Raw genomic sequence first — 18,541 nt, 5'->3', positions numbered from 1 at the left:
AACTGGGTCGGAAATAACATTACTTGATTCAGGGGAAAATAATCAGCTGAGAGCACTGCATTTTGTCTGTCTTAAATCTGTGATGGGGGATTTCAAAATAAATGGCAGAAGGATAAAAGACAGTCAGCTTCTGTTATTGTTATGCTAATCATGAAAATCTGGAGTTTTGATCATTGCAACCCAAACAGTTTGATTGGCTGCTGTTTCTGCGGAGCCCCCCCACTAACTGTGGCTGAAATAGCTTCGTTTTTGGTGATAGTGCCGGGGTGTTTTCTGGTGCTTAGTGAGCATTAGCACCAGTTAAGCACTGGAACCAGTTTGGAAGAAAATGCCCTTTTACAAACTTAAGCAGTACTTCTGTTTTCTTTTTAGTTAGAAGTTGCTTTCTCTTCGCAACCTTTCCAAACTGCACTTTCATGAACATTAACATTTAATATGCTGAGGCCAGTTGAGTCTAAGACGTAATTATTCAATTTTTTGCTATCTCTGTAAGAACTGCACAGTCTGACCTTGGGAAGTTATCGGTAAGTCAACATGGACTTCCTAATGGACAACATTTAAAAGAGCTCAAGTATTTTGGAAATGGATTTATAACCTTCCCGAGATTGATGGCGCATTTGCTTCAAAAGCTGATTTATTTTTTTTCCTGGTATGGTGTTAACACACACCAGTAAGTTCCACAGCAGCCAATGGCCAGAATTTCTCCTATATAGGCAGTCATATTTGTTGATGATCAGATATTCATATACATTTGACCAGCAGCACTTGGCTGTTACTTCTCTTCTTAAATTTAATGGGAGCAGAAACATTGTAGAGTTTCTCTCCTAACCTTCCTTTTCCATGACTGTCATCTGTAAAAGCTGAAATATTTGCAAAGTCAATTAGAGGTAAAGCAAAGGGATGGATGTGTGTCTACATACAATGTGAAACTTTGCTGAATCAGATTACATGTGAACTTCTGTAAACCTCAGGGCTTTTTTTAAGTGTGAGCAACAACTTTGGCATTGTTGACATTTGTTCTATAATTATGTCTGTATTTACAAAGCGTAAAAGACACCTCAGGGGTCAAAAGTCCAATTGATGTGTGTCTGATGTGACAGTAAATATGTTTGGTGACTGTGTATGTGACATTTCCAAGAATGCTAAAGCTGCCCCTCCCTGCTGTCCCTGTCGCTTCCTCATTATGACTCTCCAACGTTCCCTTTTATTTCTATGTGAAGTTTCGTATTAAACATCTGTCCATCTTCATTGTAAAAAGTTGGTGCCCCAGACTATGGTGGGCTCTGCAACAACTAATGCAAAGAGGTGGGGTAAGAGAAGGAGCAATGGGGGATGTACAAAGAAAAGGAGTCCCCAAACATTTTCCTCAAACTAAAAGGCATGGTGAAGAATCAAAACATGCCCAGAACTCTGTGGCCCATCACCTTCTTCCCCATCTTCAAGGAAACACTTTCCGTTCCCATGCTATAGTGCTCGCAGCTGCCAGTGAATGCCCACATTTATTTTTTAATTTCAAACCAAACTCGGGACTTGGAATAAAATAAATTCCTGACCACTTGACTCCACTTGGCTTTGGGCAGTTCTGGAGTTTGTATATTATGGATACGTGGCTTTGAACCATGTCAGGGAAGGAGCAATAGTGGAGATGCTGAATGCTTGCGAGTATCTGCAGATGGAGAGGCTGAGGATGAGCTGCACACAAGGGTTACAACCTCAGTTTCGAATGAGAGAGACAAGAGCTTGGCAATGATCAAGGACATGTGGGACAAAGGAATGGGCTGTGATATGATACAAGTGGACACTGGAGAGAGATTTTCAGGTAAGATGCAACAACTGCCACTTGTACTTTATGTACTTCCAGACAGGAGGTGGATCGGCTGGTACACTGGTGTTGTCAGAACTACCTGGAACTCAACCCACTCAAGACTGTGGAAATGGTGGTGGAATTTCGGAGAACACCACCCCGATACACCCCCCTCACCATCCTCAACAACACTATATCAGCTGTGGACCACTTCAGGTTCTTAGGAACCACAATCTCTGAGGGCCCGAGATGGTCTTCACACATAGACACTGTTCGGAGGAAGGTCCAGCAGAGACTGTACTTCCTGTGGCAACTTAAGAAGTTCAACCTTCCACAGGAGCTGCTGCTCATCTTCTACACTGCCATCATACAGTCTGTCCTGTCTTCATCCATTTCAGTGTGATTTGGGTCATCCACAAAACAGGACAGGTCCAGACTGCAACGAATAATCAGGACTGCAGAGAGAATAATCAGGGCTGACCTTCCCTGCATCCAGGACTTTTACAGGTCTAGGGTAAGAAAAAGAGTTGCAAAAATTCCTGTAGACTCCACACCCCCTGCACATAAACTGGTTAAAGTTTTACCTTCAGGCCACCACTAAAGAGCACTGTTTACTAAAACCAGCCACCACAGAGACAGTTTCTTCCCCCAGGCTGTCTGTTTCTCTGTTGATTTAATAGAGTACCAAACAACAGCATACAGATGTATATATATATATATATATATATATATATATAGCTGATTCTTATTCTGATCAGTTAGTTGGTTTAAGTCAGTGGCTGAAGTTTCACAAACAGTCCAGTCTGTGCATTCAAAGCAGGCCTGTAGCGTCTGCTTTGATTCCTCAGTCCACTTCTTAACAGTGTGAACCGTGGGTTTGGAAGCTCTTAATTTTTGCCTTTAGGTTGAGATGAGGTGGATAAGAGAATGATCAGAAAAACCCAGAGCAGCCCTGGTAACAGCATGATATGAGTCCTTTAAAGTTGTGTGACAATGGTCCAGTGTGTTTTGTCTCCGATGGGACACTAATATGTTGTCTGTATTTGGGGAGTTCATTGGAGAGGTTTGCACTATTAAAATCTCCACGTCTGCAATCAGCTCAGGCGAGAAGTTTTTCAGCGGCAGAAGTGCAGCCATGCGGTGGAAAATATGAGCCAATTATTATAAATGTGGAAAACTATCTCGGTTGTTAGGAATAACCTTTATTAATATGCTTATTGCTTTTTTTCCCATTTATACAATAGCAAAGTAAAGTATATGTTTCCCTTCTGTTACAATAGGATAAGTATGCTCATAGACATACAGTACAAGGATAAATGGCCCAAGGATTGTCATAAATGACCTGAAGCTGGGCCACTGGGTTTGACAGTGGAGCAGCCGGTATAACTGGGTTGATTAGAAAGCCACATAACAGTTTATGGAAAATGACTCCAGATCAGGACTACATGTTTTCCCAGGCGCTTTTATGTCTTTAATCAATGATGACAACCAAAGAGTGTAAATTGGGCATGGCAGTGTCCAAGAGCAGAAAGTCTTGGAGGAACACATTTTATTTCATATAAGCAATCACAAGGGGAAGAGTGGACAAAGTAGAGAAAGTGGTTTGGCACACATGGAGTACACTGGAAGTATCTGAAAGTAGCTGACACTTCAATGATCAAATTTGAATGAGTTGCATGCAGTTCAGGGTTGTGCTTGCTATTAGCAATGGTAACTAATCTGTAAATTATGTTACTTGAAATGTTGATATTTGCAATTCAAACAAGGAAAATAAGATCTGACAGAATTCCAGAATCAGCTAAAATGAGAGGGGTTTTATTTCACTTAACCATTGCTGTATCAATATTTTTATCATGATTTTGAAAACAAAAGGTGTTAGAAATGAGACCAAAATCATTATAATTCTATTGATCTGAACCATGATATTGGGCTTTTGCTAAAGACAGCTGATTTGAGAGATGAAAGGAATGTACCAGAGATTAATTAGGAATGCAATTTATGGGTTATATGTGACAACAAAGAGCATAGACATGTTTTTAGAAAATGGCTTAGATTTCTTAATAAGGTATTAGATTCACAGAAGGAACTCATGATTACCCAAACAATTAGATTTCCTCTGCATCTTTCCATCTACGCTATGATATAATACAAGTGTACACTGGAGAGAGATTTTCATGTAAGATGCAACTACTTTCACTTGTACTTAATGTACTTCCAAGTGACATTTTTCCAAGTATCCCGTTCCCAGAATGCTTAATACATTTGTTGCCTAGACATTTTGGGGAAAACCTCGTCTGATCCGGAGAGACAGCATCCATCCCACTTTGGATGGAGCAGCTCTTCTTTCTAGAAATCTGGCCGAATTTATTAGTTCTCCAAAACTCTGACAACCCAGGGTTCAGACCAGAAAGCAGGGCCGTAACACTCCTCTCTGCAGCTTTTGTACTGTTACCCACCCATTACCCTATTAAGACAGTGTCTTGCCCATGGCCAAAATTTAATAGATTAAAAAATAATCTAAAAGGAGGAAATCAGGAAACTCTCATAAAAATAAATGCAAATCAGACCAAAAAGAAAAAAAAAAAACAATTAAATGTGGCCTACTGAACATAAGATCTCTCTCTTCAAAGACATTGCTAGTTAGTGACCTGATTTGTGACAATCAGATTGATTTATTTTGAATCACAGAAACCTGGCTGCAGCAAGAGGATTATATTACTATAAATAAGTCAACTCCTACTAATTATTTAAATTTTCACATTCCTCGAAATACCGGGCAAGGAGGAGGAGTAGCAACCATCTTTCAGTCCGATTTATTGATTAGTCCCAGACCAATCAGTAGCTACAACTATATTTAATCCTTAGTTTTCCTCATCCTAATTGCAAAGCACTAAAACCACTTCTGTTTGTTGTTTTGTACCATCCACCAGGCCCTTACACTCAATTTTTAAATTAGTTTTCAGACCTTGTATCTGATTTAGTGTTAAATACAGATAAAGTTATTATAGTGGGGGATTTTAACATTCATGTTAACACTGAAAGTGATAGCCTAAATATAGCGTTTAATGCTATCTTAGACTCAATTGGCTTTTCTCAAAACATTAACACACCTACCCACCTTTGTCTTCATTCTCTGGACCTTGTGCTGACATATGGCATTGAGTGTAAAGACATAATATTTTCTCATAACCCTTTCCTGTCTGACCATTTCTTTGAGTTTAAATTAACCGAGTACTCCACACCTGAAATAACATTTCATTATAGTAGATCATTATCAGGCGATGCTGTAACAACCTTTAAAGAATCTGTTCTACTTTTAATTTCCTCATTATCACTGAAAAGCACAGTGGAGGGCAATAATTCTGTTTCTGCTCCTTCACAAATTGATTATTTTGTTCATAGTGTTTCTTCATCAAATGCAGCCCCCTTGAAAAAGAAGGTAATCATTCATAGGAGGCTAGCTCCTTGGTTTAATTCAGAGCTGCATACTTTAAAGCACAATGTTAGAAAATTGGAGAGAAAATGGCGCTCTACACACTTAGAAGATTCCTACTTAATCTGGAAATATAACCTACTGTTGTATAAAAAGACACTTCGCCAAGCCAGAACAGCTTATTTCTCATCATTAATAGAAGAGAACAAGAATAATCCTAGGTTTCTCTTTAGTACAGTTGCTAAACTTACACAGAGTCATAGCTCTGTTGAGCCATCCATTCCTTTAGCTCTTAGCAGTCATGACTTTATGGGATTGTTCTTAAATAAAATTGATTCTATTAAAAAGAAAATCTTTGACATACTCCCGAAGATGATTACTTCATCCTCAGCAAGTGAGACAACATTGGAAATAACTGCAGAACCTGATTTGTGTTTAGACTGTTTTGATCCTGTGGAGCTTCCTGAGTTATCAGAAATATTAGCTTCATCTATATGGAAGCAAATCATTACCATATTTCAAATGAAAAAGCATTTTCAGAAATGCTTTTTCATTTTAAGAATGTGGCTGCATTGTTTGACTCATAAATGAAATTAGTTATCAATAATCCTATTTGCATTTTAATTTTCTTCTTAAAGACTGCTCATTCTTTCACTTAATTAAAATAAAAAAGAAAAAGACATTTGAGATTTATTTTTCAAAATGTACTCCAGCAAATAGATACCAAAATTCAATTTGAAATGTAAAATTTGAAAATGAAAAAGCATTTCCAGAAATGCTTTTTCAATTTAAGAATGTGGCTGCATTGTTTGACTCATAAATTAAATTAGTAATCAATCATCCTATTTGCATTTGCATTTTCCTCTTCAAGACTGCTCATTCCTTTACTGCTTGTCTCCTTCATGTATCTGAGGACTGGCTTTTAATTGTTTCTTGTTCAATAACAATTACATCCAGCATTACAACTGTCTCTTTTTAAGATGCCCTTATGCATTAAATCTGCTAACTCAATGAATCTCACTATCCCTATTCCTATCCTCATTTAGCAGAACTAACATATTACACATATATCACACTCATTGTCATTTTCACTCAGTCAATATAATAGGACAGCTTTTGCATACAATATCAAACCCTTAAACACAAACCATCATATCTAACTACAAAAAATCTATCTGATTTCATGTGAGAGGGTACATAAGCATTAACATATAACATTGCAGGACAAACACAAAATACACCAACACTTAGCTGCTAAGCTAGCGGGGCAACTAGCATGTTAGTACCAAAATGCTAATGTAATAAAACAGATATTTCCCTTTCAACACGTAGTTTACATAAGACTAGTTAATGTAATAACAAATGTTATTCGACAAAAACTTCATATACATGTGCTTGGTGAGAGTTACCAACCTGTAATTAAACAAAAGTGAGTGACTCTTTACTGCTTGTGTCCTTCTTCATGTATCTGAGGACTGGCAAAGCAGAGCAAGAGCTGCACCAAACTGTCTCACGGGAAGCACTGCCCCCTGTGGTGTAACTCAGTACATCACCTCAATTAAATAGACTTTCAACCCCTTTTTTTTACTTCTGTTAAATTATAAATAAAGCAATATGATCACACCTTTCTGTGTGTCACATGTTCTGTGTTGTTGTTTTAAAGTTAAGACGAAAGTTATTTAAAGTGGTGTTTTTTAAACACAGATCAGCCATAACGCCGTCAACTCGTATGCATTTTTGATCCATTTGTTGATGGTATTTTTAAAAGGTATGTTTAATTTTGAAGGCATAGTAACAAGCTATAAGCTTCTTTTTCAACCGCTAATGGCTAAGGTAACACGTGACTTAACCCTTGAATTGTATTCACTTTTGGGACCCTCTGGTACACCTCGGGTCAAATTGACCCAGGAAATATTTGGGGTTTTAAAAATATTTCTAATATAAAATTTAACTTAATAAACCATTAACATATGTTGTCTTTATCTGATTCTCAAACAATTGAGATAACATGTATTTTTAATGATTGCAATTAGTCTCTACTAGAACACAATTAATAATGCGAGCATGCCTACTCTTTTTGTCATAATGTTATCATTGATGTTAAAAATCCACTATGCTCATGAACTGGGTGTAATAAATCACCCTTATCTTGGAAAAAATGTGAGACAATGTTTTCAATAACATTTATTATTTTGAATGCAAACTTCAACAATCAATCACTTTTACCTTATGAAATGCAAATTAACAACAGAAGCATAGTTCTTGCAACAGGGAGGGGTGCTTGGGAAAAAAGACAGGCATGCCTGTTTACAAAACACATGCATCACAAAACTTGGCAGTGTGTATACCACAGATGTACTTTTTGCAATTTTGGCATATGGTTTGTGTCTTTGTGTCCTTTGATCGGCCACACACCTCTCAGCACCTTCTCTTGCCACCAGCTGCAACCTAGAATACCAAAAAGGCTATTAGTTAAGGATAAATTTTATCTATTTCTGAAAACACACACACATACACATCTAACTTACCAACAGTCTACTGTCATGTAAATTGCCAAGTGTGGACTTGTGTTTCTAGTCATTTTTAAGCAAAATAAATATATTGCAAACATTTCCTTTTAAGGTATTTTCCCATAATATTACTACGAATGTGCTTTTTATTATTTTTTTTAAGAAATTACCAAGAGGGGACAACGACATCTACCTATTCAAGAGGGGACCTCCATTGTAATGCAGTGGAATTGTCTATGCTCATTGTCACCAAATGAGTTTTTGTTTACCTTAACGACTCTCTTTGTTTAGGGTCAACCATAACCCCCTGGTTTCCATTTGAAAGAAGCTCACCACTTGTATGGCAGTAAACCACAGGTATCCACTGTTGGTTGCTACACAATGACAAATTTTTTTATCAAGTTTTACTAGATCTTTGAAATAGCTTAGTCCCAAATTTTCAAAATGTATAATTAACCAGTTATGACAATCACAGGATTTTAATCAATTGTACAATGTACTTGTTTCTTTAATCTATATTTATATTTATAGGTCTGCATTTTATTTGTTGATTTGCATAACAGAAATGTCCACTGTTGGCTTGTACAGAATGACACATGACGCCTCTTAGAAAGCATGGATTAACAGTCAAACTCCAACATTAATAATTATTCCTCAAGAATTCCTCTCTGGAGGTGGAAGGGGGTTGTTGGGGACTGGGTTCGGAATGGGGGGGCGGGGGCCGGGGTCACCCGGGTCTGGGCGATGCCGGCGCTGTCTGCCTGTCTCTGCCCCAGGAGGGAAGGGGACCACCTCCTGGGTCCGGGGGCTGGTTGCCCCTAGGGGGTATAAGCCCCTGGACCTGGGAGTATAGAGTATGCATGGGGAGTGTGAGAGAGTGCATGACGTCCATTGTTGTGTGTCTTTACGTTGGGTGCGAGAGATTTTATGTGTTAGCATGAGGGTGGGAGTGGGTGATTGTGACTGTGTGCCTGTTTTTTTTTCTTTTCTTTGTGACATGTTTGACACTGCTTTGAAATGAAAGTATGGCCATAAGGCAGGGGTTCATAAGCACTTGAAAAATATAATTTAGAAATAAAACGGTCAGCAGGAAGATTCCTTGTTTTAATTGTCATAATGGGTTTTTACCAGACTCTGAATGACACAACCACAAGTGAACCAAGGCAATTTTTTTGTAACAGTTTATTAGGTTTTACATGAGCAAATGTGAACCAGGACTGGATCAGCAACAGGATTGGGGTCTCAGAAAAATAAGCCTCTCAAAAATATTTTTTCTCACTTGCCTTTCAGGGCAGAACAGAAAAGTTTTTTTTCAGGATCCAGTTTTTGTTTCTAGTAGTATTCATAGTCAAGTTTTTTCTAGTCAAGTTTTTTTTTCTCACTTGCCTTTCAGGACTTCCGTAATTGCTCAGTCGGTTAGTGATTCAAAGAAAAACAAATGGTTGTATAAGTTTTACTTCAAAGCCAAATCTGTCATGGTTTGCAGTTGAGCAGCACCAAAGTAGCACCAAGACATTGGCATGTGCATGGTGGGTGAATATAGTTTAATAAAAACCTACTGACACAGAGGAAACACAGGAGTCTGGGAGACAATGATGACAGATGATCCGACAATGAAGGAACAGAAAACAGTAACTTATTTACCCTGAGGTGAGAAGAACTACATGGGAAAACAGGTGGGTGCAATTAACAAAACACAAACAGGTGTGGATCATGACATAATCAACTGGACTTTGGGTTGTGAGGAGCGTTGTAAAGTACCTGAAAAAGTATACTTCTGGATGTTTCTGCTTTATCATTAATGTAATGCTTACAATAGGTTCAGCACTTACATTAAAACAATTTCACTGTCATTGACTGCCCTTGTTTCTTTCTTCTGTTTCTCCTTCTGTTTGTAGTCTCATCACACAGGTTTGTGTCGGGGCAGCCTGTTGCTGAACCAGATTCTGGAGAATCGATTTGTACTGGCCCAGCTGTCATATTTGTTGATGATCAGATATTCATATACATTTGACCAGCAGCACTTGGCTGTTACTTCTCTTCTTAAATTTAATGGGAGGAGAAACATTGTAGAGTTTCTCTCCTAACCTTCCTTTTCCATGACTGTCATCTGTAAAAGCTGAAATATTTACAAAGTCAATTAGAGAAAAAGCAAAGCGATGGATGTGTGTCTACATACAATGTGAAACTTTGCTGAATCAGATTACATGTGAACTTCTGTAAACCTCAGGGCTTTTTTTAAGTGTGAGCAACAACTTTGGCATTGTTGACATTTGTTCTATAATTATGTCTGTATTTACAAAGCGTAAAAGACACCTCAGGGGTCAAAAGTCCAATTGATGTGTGTCTGATGTGTCAGTAAATATGTTTGGTGACTGTGTATGTGACATTTCCAAGAATGCTAAAGCTGCCCCTCCCTGCTGTCCCTGTCGCTTCCTCATTATGACTCTCCAACTTTCCCTTTTATTTCTATGTGTAGTTTCGCATTAAACATCTGTCCATCTTCATTGTAAAAAGTTGGTGCCCCAGACTATGGTGGGCTCTGCAACTACTAATGCAAAGAGGTGGGGTAAGAGAAGGAGCAATGGGGGATGTACAAAGAAAAGGAGTCCCCAAACATTTTCCTCAAAATAAAAGGCATGGTGAAGAATCAAAACATGCCCAGAACTCTGTGGCCCATCACCTTCTTCCCCATCTTCAAGGAAACACTTTCCGTTCCCATGCTATAGTGCTCGCAGCTGCCAGTGAAGGCCCACATTTATTTTTTAATTTCAAACCAAACTCGGGACTTGGAATAAAATAAATTCCTGACCACTTGACTCCACTTGGCTTTGGGCAGTTCTGGAGTTTGTATATTATGGATACGTGGCTTTGAACCATGTCAGGGAAGGAGCAATAGTGGAGATGCTGAATGCTTGCGAGTATCTGCAGATGGAGAGGCTGAGGATGAGCTGCACACAAGGGTTACAACCTCAGTTTCGAATGAGAGAGACAATGAGAGAATAATCAGGGCTGACCTTCCCTCCATCAAGAACTTTTACAGGTCTAGGGTAAGAAAAAGAGCTGCAAAAATCCCTGTAGACTCCACACGCCATGCACATAAACTGTTTAGAGTTTTACCTTCAGGCCGCCGCTACAGAGCACTGTTTACTAAAACCAGCCACCACAGAGACAGTTTCTTCCCCCAGGCTGTTTCTCTGTTGAACCACATTCTGGAGAATCAATTTGTACTGGCCCAGCTGTGAGAGAGCCGTCTGCATTTGCACCACAGAGTCTGTTTTGCCAGTTCTTTCTGTCATATTGTCGACGATGGACTCTGGTGCAGGCGGCAATTACCAACATAGTAAATAATGTGAATAGTTTATTGAATTAAATGATCTGGGAGAAGTTAACGTCTGGATGTTGAATAGGGCAGAAGACCGAGGAGGAGAGTCGAGTTACTCGCAGGTAGGCTGGGTTGATGATTTGAATGAAATGAGGACAAGGAGAGGAGCACTTACTGAGCGGGAGGTGCAGTGATCCTGGAAGAAGCGGGGGCAAGCGCTCAGAGACCGTGACAGCCAGGCGGCTGGATCTGATGGTGGCGTCCGTGGTTCTTCAGGAGGACAGAGTGGCAGGATTGTGAGGGTGGACAGGCACTCAAGCAGACAGGCAGGCAACGGAGGTACAGACGGAGAAGCAGAGCAGAACGATTCGAGGAGCAAGAGGTAGGCAGATGGAAAGGAACTCTCCCCGGCTTCTCGGAGGACCAGTGTTGGAATAATTGTATATAGTTTTTATCTTTTATTTTTCCTTTTATCTTATAGTTTTCCTTTTCTTTAACTTGACTATTTGATCTTTATAACCTTTCAAGATGTATGTGTGAGTAAGGATGTGATGAGTTTGTCTGCAGGCAAGGATCAAAGGTGGAGCTGGAAAGGAAGCAGACACAGTTGAGGATGTCATAAAGAGGGTGGCTGATTGTGCTGAACAGAAAACACACTAATCTTAAGATGGGAGAGACTGTGGAAGTGTGTTGTTACAAGATAATGGTGTTTATGACCTGTATACGTTGCAGCTGTTTTTCCCATCTTTTAGAGAGCAACGTTTATTGTAACTAGGGACCACCCCAAAGATAATAAAAAGAGAGTTGCGGACAGATGGTATATAGTTTTTATCTTTTATTTTCAGAGCGGTAGGAGATTTGTAACTGAAAAGCACATCTCTGTCCGTTCTCCTCGCAGCGAGGGAAATAACTAATTATTTGTCTTTCTCTTCTTTTTGTGATGTTATAAGTATTTTAGGTTGTTTGAACCTGACATTTATTTGGTCCTTCGAGAGCCGGATCCCAATTACGCCTGAGGATCCCAGCGGGTTGGTGGACTCCAGTAAAGACCGTGCGCATGGCAGGCTTCATCAGGGAGACTCACAAACCCTTTCCGGAACTGGATCTCGGCCCGCCCGCTGGGGTCTGACGGCTGACGGAACTCTGAGAGAGAGGAGAGGACAAAGTGGTGAGTTTGAGTTTGGTTTAAAAAGTGTGACGAATGACTGGGGGTCATTGCGTGAAATAAAACCCTGTGAATCCTAGGCCCTAACAGGTACAAGTAGGACGACGGAGTCCTGAAGAACTATTAAGAAGTAATACTGAAAATTCCGTGTTTTCAGGACGGCGGAGTCCACGTTTAAGTATTTTAAACAAAAATACTAAGAAAATTTTGCGTTTAAAAATGTGAATGTGAGAAATTAATGGAGGATTTAAACCACTAGGTTTTGCCTCATACCAAAGCAGTAGGATTGTAAGTGACTAACTTTTGTGGATGCAAAGGTAAGAATTCTCCACTCGAAAGAGTTGAAGTGAGAATTACCACAAACGGAGATTTTTCTGTCACCCTACTGAGCAGAATAATCCAGCATTTAGAATACCTAGGTATTTATATACTGGACCAAATTAAATAAAAAAAATAAATAAAAATGGGAAAAGGGGTGAGTAAAAATAAACTAAAAAACAAATTACAATGCAAAGATTGGAAATTTATAGAAGCACAGGATCAAATTAAAATATTAAAATTAAAATATTTAGATAAATGGATAACCACATATCATTATGATGGTCGTTTAAACTAAAACAAATTAGTTAATCTACAGGATGCAATAATTAAAAGTACATTAAAAGTACACGTGATTTAAGAAAAATGGACAAAGAAGGTTATGAGGATGTAGGCTATTGGTTAAAACTATCTAAAAAGAGAGAGAGATGTGATGCAGGAGATAAGAATGGACATTTTTGTGGAAAGCAGAAAAGGTCACAGTGATAAGTAGTAATTTTTGATGGACTTGCAAAGTAGAACAGCTGGACAAAAGAAAGTGAGTAAAAAGAGTAGGTGGAAAGTTTTTATTTTGTACTAAAGATCTGATGAGGTGTGACAGGATTGGATGGGCTAATATGAGTCCCTTTGGTGAATAAATCAATCTCCACCATGGCTGTACCTCATGTATGTTTTATTTGTGTTTATTTTTTTTTTTATTATTGTTTTGAGATGCTGGAGGCTGTTCATACAGCGTGTCACGGAGGTTCATGGCATGACACGTTTTTTTTTTGTGTTTTTTTTTGTGTAACCTTAGAAAATATTTTACTCTTTTTAACAGCAGAACAAACAGAGTGAGGGGATTAATCGATAGGCTTACAGTCAGGTACAGACGCAGAGCTGACTACGCAGAAATAGCCAGAGTGAAACAAAAAGAGGAAGAGCATTTTGAAGAATATAGGATTAGATTGACAAAAGTATTTAAAATACACAGTGGTCTACAAGAAGATGAAGACAAGCAAGGAGCTTATTGACAGCAGTTAAAAAATTTACTACATGCTGGTTCCAGGGATGCAATTAATACCTGGGTAAGGAGACATTTTATAGGATTCCCCACAGCAAATCTAGAAGACTATGTAAATCATGCCCTCCATGCAGAAAGAGTAATGAAGGATAAAAAACAAAAAAAACAGAAAAAGATAGCCAGCACCTTTTTTCAGCAAGAAGAACAGATTTATTATCAGAACAACAGAGGAAGAGGAGGATTTAGTAGGGAGAGGAAACTACAGACAATACACCTCAGGGTGTTGGTTATCTGGAAAAGAAGGACATCTGATCAGAGATTGTCCTGAATGGAGAAATAATGATTCAGCATGACTAGGACAGAAAACAAGTGAAATTGTTCCTAGTACCTCAGACAATGATTAAAACAAAAAACACAGGGGCAGGATGTCCTCCTAAATTTCCAGGACCTTCTCTCCCTAGATAGCATTAAACCTGAAGTTACCTTACTGTTGAATGGAAAATCAATTACTTTCCTTTGTGATACCGGAGCATGCAGGACCACCTGTAGAGAAACAATCCCAAATTCCAGACTTGGTGATCAGCAAATAACAGTAATGTCAGCTAGTGGGAAATTGACACAAGTCTGTGAGTCTGAACCAGTTTGGATAAGAGATCCCAATGGACAGTCATGTCAGCTATCTATTCTAATGTTCCGAACAAGCCACCCCTAGACATAGGGACAGCTTTATTAACAGAAGGAAGAAATGTCATAATTTGACTACAAGATCAGATGACACCAGATGATCTACATATTACCATGTGGCATAAAAATACTCCTGGACCAGATAAAACTTATGAAGAAGAATTAACTAAAGTAACTCCTACAAAAGTTATGCAGATGGGAACAGTACGTCAGTTGCTGAAGTAGTGTTAGCGGAAGACACTAAGAAGCTCTGCAAAATGTGGACACCTCCACACATATCTTTATTCAAGGATAAAGAACTCAAGTGGCAGGACATGAGAAGAATAGTGCAGAGGGGAAAAGATGTCACAGACTGGTTTGCAACATCAATGAATACAGAGACTAGTGCATCCACAGGATTAACTAGGAAGCCATTATTCTGGACAGTGACGGTGCAGGAAGGGATACATTTGCATACAAAACAACAATGAGAAATATTCCTTACTGAACAGGAGGAACAATTCTTGAGTTAAGTCCCTGATAAATTATGGTCAACAGATCCTACTGACGTAGGCTTAGTAAAAGGAGCATTACCTGTTCAAATTAGAGCAAAAACAGAATACAGGCCCAGTGTAAAAAAATACCCTTTGAAACATGATGCACGTGAAGAAATAAAACAAGTAATAAAGGATTTAATAACTGCAGGGGTGATAATAAAATGTGAAGATTCACCAGGTAACACCCCCATTTTTCCAGTTAAAAAACAAGCTCCATCAACAGGATGGCGCATGGTACAAGACTTACAGGCAGTTAATAATGCTGTTGTTCAGAGAGCACCGTGTGTTCCTGATCCTTATACATTATTAAATTCCCTAAGACCGGATGCTAGAATATTTACTGTAGTTGATATAAACAATGCATTTTTCTCTGTACCTATAGATAAAGATAGTCAGTTCTGGTTTGCATTCACCTTTGAGGGACAAAGATATACTTATACCAGACTACCTCAAGCCTTCTGTGAAAGTCCAACTATATACTCTCAGGTAATGAGTGCAAGCATGGCCAAGTTTGACCCTCCAGGAGGTAGTCAGGTTTTACTATATGTTGATGATATGCTATTAGCCTCTCCTGATGAGGAGACCTGTAAAAATGACACAATAGCATTATTAAAACATTTAGCAGAAGAGGGACAGAAAGTCAGTAAAAAGAAACTTCAGTTGTGTAAAAATGAGGTTAAATACCTAGGCCACAATCTTAGCGCAGGGGGACGCACAATTGTAGAAGAAAGAAAAACTGCAATATTACAACTTCCAAAACCAGTAACAAAAAAGCAAATAATGTCCTTCCCTGGACTAACTAATTATTGTAGAAACTGGGTGCAAAATTATGCAGAAATAGTAGCTCCATTAAACAAATTAATGTATGAGGAAGAGCTGAAAATAACATCTGAACTGAAATGGAGAGTAGAAGCTGAAGAAGCATTTACCAACATAAAGCAAGTTCTAGTTTCCAGTACTGCTTTAGCATTACCAGATTATAGTAAATTGTTTGTTCAGATGGTAGATTGCAAGGGACATTTTATGACTTCAGTTCTGGTTCAACAACATGGAGATAAAATGAAACCAATAGCCTATTTCTCTTCAAAACTAGATAGTGTTGCGTGTGCGCAACCATATTGTGTGAGAGCTGTAATTGCAGCTCTCACACAATTAAAGCATAACCAGATACAAAAAACATAACTTGATAAGACATGAACAAAACAAAAACTAAAGCATGATTAGGAAAATAATAAACAGAAGAATGATTCAAAACCTTAACTGTGAAAAACATATAAAGGAAAAACCCGAAACCAAAAACCAAACAACCCCAAATCATAACACATCCCATGTAGAGATAGTAGAACCATCCAGAACATGAACCATTTCTAAAACACCCCACCAGTTATGCCTGTAGTAGAGTAGCCAGATGGAAAAGGCACCTTAGAGATTGTCTTCTGAGCATGAGAAACATTAGTCTGGAGAAAACAGGGACAGCTCATCACCTTACTAACACCCACCCTACTGTCAAGGATGGTGGTGGCAGCGCCATGCTTTGAAGATGTTTTAATATAGCAGGAATTGGACAACTACTCTGCATAAAGGGTAAGATGACAGTAGCCAAATATAGAAAATTTCCTGAAGAAAAGCCGCTAATTAATTTTTAGAAATTTTTAGAATTTTTTAAAAACTGATGAGTGTGAATGGAGTCGATATCTAAAGAATTCTAGAAACAATGACATGGGGGAGCTATAAACAGCGGCATTTAACAGCATTTATACCTTATAAGTAGATTTTTGTTTTAATTGAGGAAGAAAAATGGTATTAAAAAAAAATTTTGCAAATGTAGAGTTGTGTAGCAAGGGCCTCAAATTATCTCCTTTAATACATAAAGTGAATGCCTGTTTTGTTACCACAACATCTAATGGACTGATGAACTGACATGGCTGAATTATAAAATTATATTATAAAACTATTGACGTATTGTTAATATGTTCTCATTGATATTGAATAAATGTTTTTGTGCAGTTGCTTTTATCTTCATGGTGCTGCTGAGATGGAGAGTTTGTTTAGTGGTTTATTTGATCTAATACTTTTGCCCAATAACTATGGTTTTATATCATTTCTTCTGAACTGAATAGAACAGAGACCGAAGGCTCAAATTATTGCTGATAGAGACTTTTCACCAGGGAGCAGTGTGACCCTCACCTGCTCTGTTAAACCATCACATTGTTGGAATTACTACTGGTACAGAGATGAAAACACCTCCAAACCCCTGGACTAAATTCCCCTTCAAACGGAGAAATCATTATATCAGAGAATGGGATATATTTCTGCAGAGGAGGAAGAGGACATCCCGTTTACTACACAGAGTACAGTCATTCTGTTACTATTGATATAACTGGTAAGTCTTTCAAAGAATTACCACTTTGATTTTCAGGTTCATATGCCGAGAATAATTTTCATGTTTTTTTCTTTAATTTCAAATACTCACAGACACAAACATGTCTGCTGTGACTCAGCAACCCATCTGGCCAGAGATATACTATGGGGAGAAGATCACTCTGATATGTGAGATCCAGGGACACCAGACAGATTGGGTTTTTGAATGGATGAGAACAAGCAGGGATGAACCATGGATCCAAAATGAAATGAACATTACTTTACTTCTTTTCATTTCAAGAGGAGTACTTCTGGTGTAAAGGCAGGAGGAAGAGTGTTCCACATATTGTCACTTCATGGAGTGCCCCCTTTAAAAGCAAACGTGTTAACTGTAAGTAAACTAAAGTTATTTTTATATTAAAATAGGTTGCTCATTTAAAGTCCTACTATACTGAGAAACTCTCTTCAACAGGGCAGCCTGTTCCTGTCCTGAGTGTATCTCCATCATGGCTGAGTCCTGGAGCCTCAGTAACTCTGAAGTGTGTGGTTCAACCTCCATCTACAGGTTGGAGGTTCTACTGGTATAAAGCTGTTCCTGATTTATCACACAAATATGGTTTTGCTGGACATCTACACAGAGGTTTTTACCCCTCTGAAGCCTACCACTTTGAGCTACTGCCTGATAGCATCAATGGGACTGTTCAGGACTTCTACATCATTCAAGGGCAGAAACACACAGTAGGATATGCATGCAGAGCTGGAAGAGGCAACCCAGAGTATTCCATGGATTACAGTAAACCAAATTTTGTTTGGTCTACAGGTCAGTCTTATTTCTTTCCAACCACATTTTGTAACTATACAATCGCTCAGAGTTTAGAAAACACAATTTCAAAATGGAAAAGGGTGGCTTGTCCTCTTCAGGTTGGAGGGGAGTTCCTGCCTCAAGTGGAGGAGTTTAAGTATCTCGGGGTCTTGTTCACGAGTGAGGGAAGAATGGAGCGGGAGATCAACAGACGGATCGGTGCGGCTGCCACAGTAATGGGGGCGCTGTGCCGGTCCGTTGTGGTGAAGAGAGAGCTGAGCTGAAAAGCGAAGCTCTCGATTTACCGGTCAGTCTACGTTCCTACCCTCACCTATGGTCATGAACTTTGGGTCATGACCGAAAGAACGAGATCCCGGATACAAGCGGCGAAAATGAGCTTCCTCCGTAGGGTGGCCGGGCACTCCCTTAGAGATAGGGTGAGGAGCTCGGCCATCCGGGAGGGGCTCGGAGTAGAGCCGCTACTCCTCCACATCGAGAGGAACCAGTTGAGGTGGCTCGGGCATCTATACCGGATGCCTCCTGGACGCCTTCCTCGGGAGTGTTCCAGGCACGTCCCACCGGGAGGAGGCCCAGGGGATG

General features: G+C 39.1%; 1 long non-coding RNA gene across 1 annotated transcript; it reads left to right on the top strand.

Moving 5' to 3' along the window:
- The first annotated feature begins 12,029 nt into the window (after positions 1-12,029).
- LOC124880112 lies at positions 12,030-17,737 on the top strand. Its single transcript, XR_007041236.1, has 4 exons — positions 12,030-12,240; positions 16,899-17,161; positions 17,254-17,530; positions 17,612-17,737. It is a non-coding gene; the product is annotated as an uncharacterized LOC124880112 (long non-coding RNA).
- Positions 17,738-18,541: the final 804 nt, after the last annotated feature.

The sequence above is a fragment of the Girardinichthys multiradiatus genome, chromosome 14 (assembly GCF_021462225.1).
Source record: "Girardinichthys multiradiatus isolate DD_20200921_A chromosome 14, DD_fGirMul_XY1, whole genome shotgun sequence".
Lineage (NCBI taxonomy): Eukaryota > Metazoa > Chordata > Actinopteri > Cyprinodontiformes > Goodeidae > Girardinichthys > Girardinichthys multiradiatus.
The sequence above is the reverse complement of the archived record's forward strand: the minus strand, read 5'-3'. Positions and strand labels throughout refer to the sequence as shown.